The sequence below is a fragment of the Podarcis vaucheri genome (assembly GCF_965113315.1).
Source record: "Podarcis vaucheri genome assembly, chromosome: 2".
Lineage (NCBI taxonomy): Eukaryota > Metazoa > Chordata > Lepidosauria > Squamata > Lacertidae > Podarcis > Podarcis vaucheri.
The window spans coordinates 69,787,453-69,799,577 of NC_138760.1; positions in this window are offsets into that span (position 1 = coordinate 69,787,453).

Sequence of the window (12,125 nt, forward strand, 5' to 3'; positions counted from 1 at the left end):
CAGATAGGCAGAGCAGCTACCAATGAGACTTACAGAGTCACTGATCATGCACAGTGGCTGTCAGTGGATGTTGTACCCTGTGCACAGTGCCTCACTTGTTGGCACTCTGCAAAGTGCTAATCACTGGGCTTTGCAACACTTGGTGATCAGCCAGTCATCGGGGCTTGCAAAGCTCTGTTCACAATGCTTTGGTGGGGCCTGCAAAGCCCATTTCAGCTCAACTGCATTTTATATGAAGACATGAGATCAGTGCCGGATTTACGTATAAGCTAAACAAGCTATAGCTTAGGGCCCCACTCTCTTGGGGCCTCAGGAAAATTTAAAGGGGGAAAACTGGATGTCCATTTCCAAAATATAAGCTAAAAAACAAAATAAAACCTACATACAGTTAGAGCTTAAAAATTATTTCACTATTCATATACTTCTTCTTAATTGTATTTCAGTTCAACAATTACTGTGGTAAAATACATATTTTGTTATGTGCAAATGGCTTTAGATACCTATTAGTTCCATAAATTACCATATAGCATATATTCAACACAAGAAACAGTGACAATTTGTTGTTGACAAACGACAGCTGGACATATAAAGGGCCCCATTACCTTCAGTAGCTTAGGGCCTCATCAAACCTAAATCTGGCCCTGCATGAGATGTCGAGCAAATGGGTGTGGCTTGGCTGAAATACCCTCACCGGCCAAATGGGGAAACTTGGCAGGCCTAATTATATTTTTCTGAAACGAAAAGCTTCAACCAGAAGGTTGTATGGCAGAAGGAGACGTGGAAACTGCACCGGAAAACTCTGTTGCTCTGTTATACAAGACTAAATTAATTACCACCTCCACGCCACTCTGACAGAAGCGAGCTCTGTTTTCCTTCAATGTGCAAACTTTTATTGCTCTTTCCAGGTTGGGCCTGTCACTTATATTACAATGCGGTCAGAGTGAAAGTCAGAATTGTTGGATAACAGGGTCCTCACGACAGAAGGCGTCAGTGTCGCAAATTTGAAAAATGGGTTCCTCAAGGGTAGCTTTTGCCTGCCAAGGTTCTTTTTAAAAAGGAGCTCAGGCAGCTTTTAATGCACTGCCAGTTTCCTCTCAGCTTTCTCAAAGGGAAATTCAGTGCAGAATAATCAATCAGCCCAGATATTGAATACTGCAGTTTCAGGGGAATGCCTAGGGCAGCTCTAATTTTCTACCTCCATCTTCAAGCAGACAAAGTCTTGGACCCTGAAAAGTCTCACCTGGCTTCAGATGCAGAGAAATGTGTCTCTAATTGCATCGGTTTGCCCTGAAGTAAACCCAAGCCCAAACATTATGCACTTAAAATTACACCATTAGCAGTGGTTGATACCAAAGACCTAAAACTGCATATGCAAAATGCATCAATCTAACGTTCCACCCACACCAGAGTTGCTGTGGATTGAGCCATTCAAAGCTCCATGCACATTCCCTATAACCCTAGTGGAAGTTGCAATTTATGCGCCCCACCCCTCATTTCTAAAAATCAATATATTTTAAGAGAGGCAAAGAGAAACAACTATCACTGTTATAAGTGATGAGGAACGGCTAAGGGAGCTGGGCATGTTTAGCCTGGAGAAGAGGAGGTTAAGGGGTGATATGATAGCCATGTTCAAATATATAAAAGGATGTCACATAGAGGAGGGAGAAAGGTTGTTTTCTGCTGCTCCGGAGAAGCGGACACGGAGCAATGGATCCAAACTACAAGAAAGAAGGTTCCACCTAAACATTCGGAAGAACTTCCTGACAGTAAGAGCTGTTCGACAGTGGAATTTGCTGCCAAGGAGTGTGGTGGAGTCTCCTACTTTGGAGGTCTTTAAGCAGAGGCTTGACAACCATATGTCAGGAGTGCTCTGATGGTGTTTCCTGCTTGGCAGGGGGTTGGACTCGATGGCCCTTGTGGTCTCTTCCAACTCTATGATTCTATGATTCTATGATTCTAAGTCTCTCTGTGTGTGTGTGTGTGTGGCATGGAAGTATTGTGAGCTTAGGACAAATTCCTGGGTTCAGACTTCTTTAATTCTGATTATATATCTTCTGCACAAGGCTCTGTTTTCTCACTTTTCAGTTTTCCTCCTTTACACATCAGGTCACAATTATATTTATATATAAAAGAAAAACCCATAAAAGTTCATTAGCATTGTAGTGCAGATTTCCCTTAATATTCACATTTTTGTATGCAGTTCAGCCTACAATATACATTTGTAAAGCGATGTTTCCTAATACAATCCAGTGTTGTTATTGCATATATATGTTTTTATAAATGCACATTTCACGCTAGTAGATGCAATTTTGTCCACAAAAGATACAACTGAGGAAATGCTTTGCAAAATTCAGAGAAGTGCGAATTTCAAAGGCTGGCTGTGTTTCAGTTTGTGTTTTGTTTCAGAGAAAACGTGAATTAGATAGATTCACCTTTGAACGTGAACTGAATTCAACTTCTCCCTCCTTGCCATCCATAAATGCCACTGTTAGCAGAGCAGTGTGAGTTGGCACTTGTAGTCACTTTGATTTATGTGTGCCTCTCATCCATCTACATTTCTTTTGCATACTATGTTGACGTAAAGTTGAAGCAGTACATTTGCCTGTAGTATTGCACACCTTATTTCACACAAGGCACCCACAACGAAGTATAGATGCCACAAAGTGCAGGCGAGTGAAGGTGTATGGAAATACAGACACTTTTGTTTTCTCAGTGTTGTGATACAGCTTAAGACAAACATTCGTACCTACATGCATTCTGCTGACATTTCATTTAAGGAATGAGGGAGACAGCAGGGAACTAAATACACACCTTATTATGTTTTGCTGGGTCAGCTGATAGCTGGCTGTGTTTTCCTTAAGTCTGCATTTTGTTAGGTTAAGGCCTGCCTATTTTTCATTCTCTCCTTCTTACCAGCTAGCAACCCCTTTCCTACTTAAGCATAACTATTTCTTCACTAATTCTACAACCAATATATATCCAGCAAGCAGCACAAATTCTCTGCTCAGTCTCCATTATCTAGCCAGGTGGGAGCTCTCTATTCTCCAGTGTGGGCAGGTTGTCTTCCTTCAACCCAGTGAATTTTTTTAAAAAAATGCTTACTTTTTTGCTAGAAGAATATTTTTGTGTGCACCCCAGTCTCCAAGCATTAAGAAACTTCAAGGGTGCCTACAGCTATCCAGAGTTCAGTTGCCTTGGAGTGAAGGTGAATAGAGACTGTGGTGTCTCTATTCACCTGTGATATACATGTTTATTTACACTTATATACAACCTAGCCCTAGAATGAAATGGTTTCTAGCATTAACACTTCAACAAATCTTGCTATAGCTAAGGGCCCAGCACAGAGCAAGACAAGTCTCTGTCTCTCCAGCTTCCAGCAGCAGCACAAACCCTCCGGTCTATTACTCTCCTTTCTATGAAGATGTGGCATCCAGCCAAATAAGGGCATACCCCACAAGTGTCCGAGGAAAATTAGGACACCCTGGGTTTTTCCTGTGAGAGCATAGCAGCCATTTTAGGCATAATGATCTCACACAACTTGCCTCAAAAAAAGCACTTTTGGGGAGCTGTGATCTCACGCGGCACCCAAATTGTACATCTGGGGGGCATTTTATATAAATATATTAGTAACTTTGTATTAATGTAACTGTGTGTTTTTGTAAAATGATAGGTTGTCTGTCATTGCTTCAGTACACTGCTTAGAAATATTTTAAATATATTAAGTAGTATAGAAATCAAATAATCAGTCAATCCACATTTGGGCCACTAGTGTTTAATGAATGCCAGAAACTGCTGTATATTAACAGTATATATTTTATTTTCTAAAAGTGATGGTATGACAAGCCCTAACAAACTCACTAAGGCTGACCTTGCTTGCGCTGAAGCACTTCAGTCCTAGTTCTAGTTCCAGGGTACATGCCATACCATAATAAGGCATCGTCTGTCTATTCAGCATCACATTTCACCACAGCTAGGACTGCTGCTACTTTCAAACTCTTTCAGCATGTATCCTTTGGCTGAGTTTCACAGTGAATGGATGCTGTTTCTTGTCCCCTGCAATGCTGATTTATAGTGACAAACAAAGGAACAAAAACATCATTGATCAAAATGCTTTTCTGACAGCTGATTCTCATTCATTCCTGCAGGACTGTGCTCCCAGCACTCACTCTCTCTCTCTCTCTCTCTCTCTCTCTCTCTCTGAAAGAGAGAACAGCAATCTAGGAAACATAATCTCATCACCCAAATGAACTCACTTAATCGAGACCCTCAGACGCCACTATCAACACAAAGATTTAAACAAATTTGGTTAATTTATTTCAATTTGCACAAAATTTCTTCTCAAATGATAATGAATGAAGAGAAAACAGTTAAGGTAAACAAAGAAGCACTGTCATTGCTTTACAGTGGTACCTCAGGTTACAGACGCTTCAGGTTACGCGATTTCGGGTTGTGCACTGCGCCGAAAACAGAAGTACCAGAATGGGTTACTTCTGGGTTTCAGTGCTCACACATGTGCAAAAGTGCTAAGTCGCGCTTTGCGCATGCACAGAAGTGCCAAATCGCGACCCGCATGTGCGCAGACGCAGTGCTGCGGGTTGCGAATGGTGCAGGTTGCAAACGTGCCTTCCGCACAGATCACGTTCGCAACCCGAGCGTCCACGGTATTTCTTTATTAATTTATTGGGGGTGTCACATAATTATAATTATTATTATTAATAATAATAATTTATTTATTATTTATACCCCGCCCATCTGGCTGGGTTTCCCCAGCCACTCTGGGTGACTTCCAACTGAATATTAAAAACAGTACAGCATCAGGCATTAAAAACTTCCCTAAAGAGGGCTGCCTTCAGTTGTCTTTTAAAAGTAAAATAGTTGTTTATTGCCTTGACATGTGCTGGGAGGGCGTTCCACAGGGCAGGCGCCACTACCGAGAAGGCCCTCTGTCTGGTTCCCTGTAACCTTACTTCTTGCAATGAGGGAACCGCCAGAAGGCCCTCAACGTTGGATCTCAGTATCCGGGCTGAACGATGGGGGTGGAGACGCTCCTTCAGGTATACAGGACCGAGGCCGTTTAGGGCTTTAAAGGTCAGCACCAACACTTTGAATTGTGCTCGGAGACGTACTGGGAGCCAATGCAGATCTCTCAGGACCGATGTTATGTGGTCCCGGCGGCCACTCCCAGTCACCAGTCTAGCTGCCGCATTCTGGATCAATTGCAGTTTCTGGGTCACCTTCAAAGGTAGCCCCACATGTTCTGTTTATATCAATTCTATATATATATATATATATATATATATATATATATATATATATATGTATATATATATATATTTGCTTTCGTAGATTTTCACGGGTACAGGAATGCAGGTTTTGGTGTCTTCGGGTGTCTTCCCGTGTAAGAGTCGGGGTGTCTGTGCGACGTTTCGACGAGGTCTCACTCGTCATCTTCAGGCTGGTGCTTTCGGCTTCTTGTTACTGGAAACAAGTTCCAGTAACAAGAAGCCGAAAGCACCAGCCTGAAGATGACGAGTGAGACCTCGTCGAAACGTCGCACAGACACCCCGACTCTTACACGGGAAGACACCCGAAGACACCAAAACCTGCATATATATATATATATATATATATATATATATATATATATATATATATATATTTGCTTTCGTAGATTTTCACGGGTACAGGAATGCAGGTTTTGGTGTCTTCGGGTGTCTTCCCGTGTAAGAGTCGGGGTGTCTGGGCGACGTTTCGACGAGGTCTCACTCGTCATCTTCAAGCTGGTGCTTTCGGCTTCTTGTTACTGGAACAGAGCAGAATCTGGTGTTTGAGTTCCTATAAATACCACACCCCTCAACAGTATTTATAGGAACTCAAACACCAGATTCTGCTCTGTTCCAGTAACAAGAAGCCGAAAGCACCAGCTTGAAGATGACGAGTGAGACCTCGTCGAAACGTCGCCCAGACACCCCGACTCTTACATGGGAAGACACCCGAAGACACCAAAACCTGCATATATATATATATATATATGGGAAACCTTCTTTTGTCATTTTTCTCAGTCTTGTAAGCACTGCTTTCACTGGACAGCTAGGACTTACTTCTGAGTGAGCCAGCACAGGATGAATTCAGCATGCTTTTCAAAAGTCAAGGGAGCTGTCCAAGAAAAGGAGCAAAAGCCCAGTTCCATCTCTATTGAGCATTCATGCCGATTTGTTTGCAGGAAGGTTATACTGCAATGAGAATTCCCCTCAAACCATGATTTTTTTGATTTATAAGTCTTCTCATTAATCTTTCATTCAATCAGTCAATTAAAAAGAGGGGCAGGGTTTCTTCTGTTATTTTTACTGAGTAGTGAATGACAGTGTAGAATAGCTGGTGAGAAATTATTTTGGAAACAGCCTTGAAAACTGTGGTTCTTGTCACATTAGCTTACTCTCCAAGGTTAACCGTGTGGCCCTCAGTAGCCTACAAAACATTAGCCATTCTTGCAATGCAGTGAGGTTGAGTGGCCATCTGTCTGGGATGCTTTAGGTGGGGTTCCTGCATTGTAGGGGCTTGAATTCTACAGTTCTATGATTCTATGGGTATATAAGGGTGGCACACCTCTGCCCCAAGAATAGCATGATCACATACTTTGGAGGTGGTCAGCCTGAGGAATGGTGGCTGGAGAGCCCTTCAGGCCTCTGTTGATTCAAAGAAGACACAGTCATAGAATTTCCAGTGCACCTAGTGTGCATTTAGACATAGAAGGACTTGCACACAGAGCCATATTTCACTTCCCACAGTCAACCCCAGCACCAGCTCTTTTGAGCTCCTAGCAACCCAGTTGCTTAGCAAAACCATTCATAAAATTAGGCTTTTAATGCTGTTCCATTTCTTTCTTTTGTTGGCTCTCCTTTGTCTATGTAAAAGGGAGAGCCTCTGTGAGACAGAACCATCTTCCTAATATTTGTATTTCAAATTCCTATAACGGAGCAGAATCAAAAATATAGACAAATAAGGCATGCCCAGAATAATAATAACAAATCTTCTTCCTGCCATCCTCCTCTCTAGGACTTTGGTTGTGTGTGTTACTAGGTTAACATTTCAAAACGAAGCAACACCCTGGGGATCTGATATATGAAATATGGGTGTTGGGTCTCCATGACATTCTGTGGAACACTGACAAGAAGGCTGTTCAGCCCAATCTCCTCCAGGACTTCACTTGCATTGGGGGTTAGGGCTGATCTGGCTGCTTTCAATGCCACCGATAAGCCCTGCAATACGTAAAGTAGTACACTTCTCATCGAGGGAGCGGGCATCGCTCAAAGGGAAGAACCACTGACCTTCACAATTGCTCAGTGCTAGTGAATAGGCTTTGTGTGCAAATGATTCCCAGCAGCCCTTCCAGTTAAAAGGATCAAGGAGCAGGAGATGGGAAAGATGTATCTGCCTGAGACTCTGGGGAGTCCCAGCCAGTCAGAGTAAACAGGTCTAGGCTAGATGGACAAATAAGCTTGGCATGGTACCAGATGGCTTTCTTTAGAAACAAATTCTTCACCACTGTGTGTCATCACTGCCGGCCCTCTCCCATCTTACAAATGAAGCAGCGCAGCTCCCAGACAGTTTGTTTCCTGGCACAGTTTTGAAGCATGACTGCTGTTAACCTCTAACTAATTTCTAACTGAATTTTAGAAATTTAGCTGCCACTGTGGTGTGGGGTGTGGGGTAGTGAGGGCTTCAGAAATCCTTACAGACAATCCTGCATTATTCTCATTTCCTGCAGCTTGAAGCCATTCGTTTGAGTCCTACCCTCAAGAGCAGGAGAAAAAAAGCATGCTCCCTCTTCCATGTGACAGCCTTTAAGATATTTGAAGATGGCTATCATGTCTCCTCTCAGCCTCCTCTTCTCCAGGCTAAACATACACAGCTCCTTCAAATACTCCTCATAAGGCTTGGTCTCCAGCCCCTTGATCATCTTGGTCGCCCTCCTCTGCACACGTTCCAACTTGTCAACATCCTTCTTAAATTGTGGTGCCCAGAATTGGACACAGTATTCCAGGTGTGATGGGAGTTCTGGTCCAGCCACACTCAGAAGGCCGAAGGTTCCCCCCTCCTGCTTTAACATCACCTAGTCCATAAAAGGCAAGAAAAACCCTCGCCTGTCTCTGCAGCTTAGCCCACAGAAAATCTGGTTGTTTTGTTCTACCTGAAATGAAGGGAGGGAGCATAAGTAATTTATTTGGAGTGTGAGAAGAGGGAAGGAGAAGAGGCCTCACAGTAATTATAGATAAGCAACCAAGCGTGCCATGCTATTAATGTCTGCTTGGTTCTAATATGGAGAAAGAATAGGAATCTGCATTTCCCCTCCCCCCATTTTAATTCTTTTAACAGGCACTTTTCAAGCCTGTGGCATTAAAAAAAAAAAAAGCCACCATTGCTCTAGTTTCTGTTGACCTCGGTAGAATGGAGCTGAGAGTCAAGTTAAAATGGAAGAACAAAGCAACAGCCCCTGGGCAGCCTGTGGATTCTACCTTTTCAAGTTCCTTTTGCCCATGGCTTTGAAGCAGTGGCTATTGGCCTTTTCATATATGAAAGGAGCGTGTGATGGCTTCAAGGTCTTTGGAGAGGCACAGCCACCCAAATCCTAAAAAGAAAGTGTCAGAAACACAGTGGAGTGATGCTAGTCACTGCGGAAGCAGGTGGAGATTTGCATTCAACCGCTGTGGGTGGTGCTGTGGGTTAAACCACAGAGTCTAGGACTTGCCGGTTGGCGGTTCAAATCCCCGTGATGGGGTGAGCTCCCATTGCTCGGTCCCAGCTCCTGCCAACCTAGCAGTTCAAAAGCACCTCAAAGTGCAAGTAGATAAATAGGTACTGCTCCGGCGGGAAGGTAAATGGCGTTTCTGTGCACTGCTCTGGTTCGCCAGAAGCGGCTTTGTCATGCTGGCCGCATGACCCGGAAGCTGTACACCGGCTCCCTCAGCCAATAAAGCAAGATGAGCGCCGCAACCTAGAGTCGGCCACAAGAGCTATGATCTCCTCCATTGCCATTCCATCTGTACAGGGGGAAAGGCCATAACTCAGTGGCAGAGAATCCACTGGCATCTCCAGATAGAGCTTCTTTATGAAGTCCTGGAGAGTGGCTGCCAGTCAGTGTAAGCGATACTGGATTAACTAAACCAATATAACATAGTTTCCTATGTTATTTTGCTCACTTTAACTGCAACGTCTTTGTGAAAGGCTGTCACAAATATGATAGAGCACCTCTCCCCCCTCTTGTCTGCCCCAGAAAGGTTCAAATTACAAGAAAAGGGGATTTCACTAGTCACTAAGAATAATGTCCTGACAGTATAAGCGGCTGGGGAATAGAACAGGTTGCCATGAAAAAGAATAGGCTTTCCTTTGTTAGAGGTTTTTAAGGCTGGGCAGCCATTTACCAGGGGTCTTGCTGGAGGGGTTGGACAATATGATATTTGAGGTGCCTTCTAATTCTATATATCCCCTAATGGAGAGATCCACATGTAAGAAGCATTTCATGTGTTTGCTGATGCACACACAAATCAATGTAGAACATTGAGGGGAGGCCCCATTAGCTAAAGTGGTACCTCAGGTTAAGAACAGTTTCAGGTTAAGAACGGACCTCCAGAACGAATTAAGTTCTTAACCCGAGGTACCACTGTATGTCCCTGTTAATTCTCCTTAACCTCTCAGCAGCTTTCAGTACCATCTACCATAGTATCCTTCTGAAGCAACAGTCCAAACTAGGGGTGAGTGGCACCGCTTTGTGGTGGTTCCAGTCCTAGTTGGATGGCCGTTCCCAGAGGGTGTTGCTTGGGGAATGCTTTTCAGCCTCGTGGAACCTCCAATGTGGGGTTCTGCAGGGCTCAATCCTATTCCCTACATTGTTTAATATCTACATGAAGCCATTGAGTGGGGTTATTTAGAGGTTTAGAGTACGTTGTCAGCAGTATGCTGATGACACTCGGCTCCATTTTTCTTTTACATCTTCAGGTGAGGCAGTGAAAGTGCTGGACTAGTGTCTTGACTCAGTAATTGACTGGATGAAAGCCAACAAACTGACACTCAATCCAGATAAAGCTGAGGCACTGTGGTGGTTCTCTAGACCAGATGGGTGGGAGATCACCTGTTATTGATGGGGTTACACTTCCTCTGGAGAAGCAGGTTCATAGCTTGGATCTTGGATCCTTTGCTGTCGCTCAAGGCTCAGATGGCCTCAGTGGCCTGGAGTGTCTTCCATCAGCTTTGGCTTGTGGCCTAGCTACACCCCTTTCTGGACAGAGATAGCCCAACTACTGTTGTCTATGCTCTGGTAACCTCAAAATTAGATTACTGCAAAGTGTTATATATAGGGCTGACTCTGAAGGCAGTTTGGAAACTTCAGCTAGTGCAGAATTCAGTGGCCAGGTTGCTCACTGGAGCAAGACAGTTTGAGCATATGACACCGATCCTGGTAGCACTGGCTACCAGTTAGTTTCCAGACCCAGAACTGGTGTTGACCTATAAAGCCTTAAATGGCTCAGGACCGCAATACCTCAGGGACCGCCTCTTCCCATATGAACCTACCTGGACCCTGAGACCATCTTCTGAGGCCCTTCTTCATGTGCCTCCTCCTCCTCAAGGTGTCAGGAGGGTGGCAACAAGAGAACGGGCCTTCTCTGCAGTGGCTCCCCGTCTGTGGAATGCTCTCCCCAGGGAGGTTCGGCTGGCACCTTCATTATACACCTTTAGGCGTCAGGCAAAAACATTCCTTTTTAACCAGGCCTTTGGTTGATTTCATTGACATCCAATGCCTGTGGTGTTTTTTTGGGGGGGGTATTGGGTTGTTGTTTTTATTTTGATTATGTATTTTGTGGTTTTATATTTTGGTTTTATTCTGTGAACCGCCCTGAGACCTCCGGGTATAGGGTGGTATATAAATTCAATTAACAACAACAACAATCTTCAAACTACTGACATTTTATCCTAGAATCATAGAATCATAGAGTTGGAAGAGACCACAAGGGCCATCGAGTCCAACCCCCTGCCAAGCAGGAAACACCATCAGAGCACTCCTGACATATGGTTGTCAAGCCTCTGCTTAAAGACCTCCAAAGAAGGAGACTCCAACACACTCATTGGCAGCAAATTCCACTGTCAAACAGCTCTTACTGTCAGGAAGTTCTTCCTAATATTTAGGTGGAATCTTCTTTCTTGTAGTTTGGATCCATTGCTCCGTGTCCGCTTCTCTGGAGCAGCAGAAAACAACCTTTCTCCCTCCTCTATGTGACATCCTTTTATATATTTGAACATGGCTATCATATCACCCCTTAACCTCTTCTTCTCCAGGCTAAACATGCCCAGCTTCCTTAGCCGTTCCTCATAAGGCATCGTTTCCAGGCCTTTGACCATTTTGGTTGCCCTCCTCTGGACACGTTCCAGTTTGTCAGTGCCCTTCTTGAATTGTGGTGCCCAGAACTGGACACAGTACTCCAGGTGAGGTCTGACCAGAGCAGAATACAGTGGCACTATTACTTCCCTTGATCTAGATGCTATACTCCTATTGAATAGGTGGAGACTGGGTACTTTTTTTTCTACATAGTCCACACACATGTAGATCTATTGCATATTTGTTTTGCTCCTGAAAAGCAATGGTGGAGAAACTGCTTTCATTCAGAAAGCAAAAGCTCACTGCCGATTAACTCTGCATAAACCTGCAGTGTGTCCGTTCGAACACAGATGTGGGCAGTCTTGGCAATCGCAGGCTTCCTTCTTCATTCAGCTGGGGGAAAGGTGCAAATAACCTAATCTGGGGGAGGTTTCAAATGTGTATCAGGTAAGGACACCCAGCCTTGCAGGTGGCAGGATCTGGAATCAATCTACATTGAAAACAGCATATTGAGGATAAGCAGAACAATTCCAGATCAAGAAAAAATGACATTTTTGTGCTACCAATGAGTCTCTATGCAGCCTGAGCTAGTTGGTTATATGTCCCAGACCAGCTACTGAAGCTTTGCTGGCCCAAACTGGAACCAGGCCACAGAAACTTGCAACTGAACCTGAACAGAAACAGCAAAATTAACGGTTCGCTCTGTGCATTATGTACCACCCTCCACAAATACTTGCGCATAAACAGAGTGCTT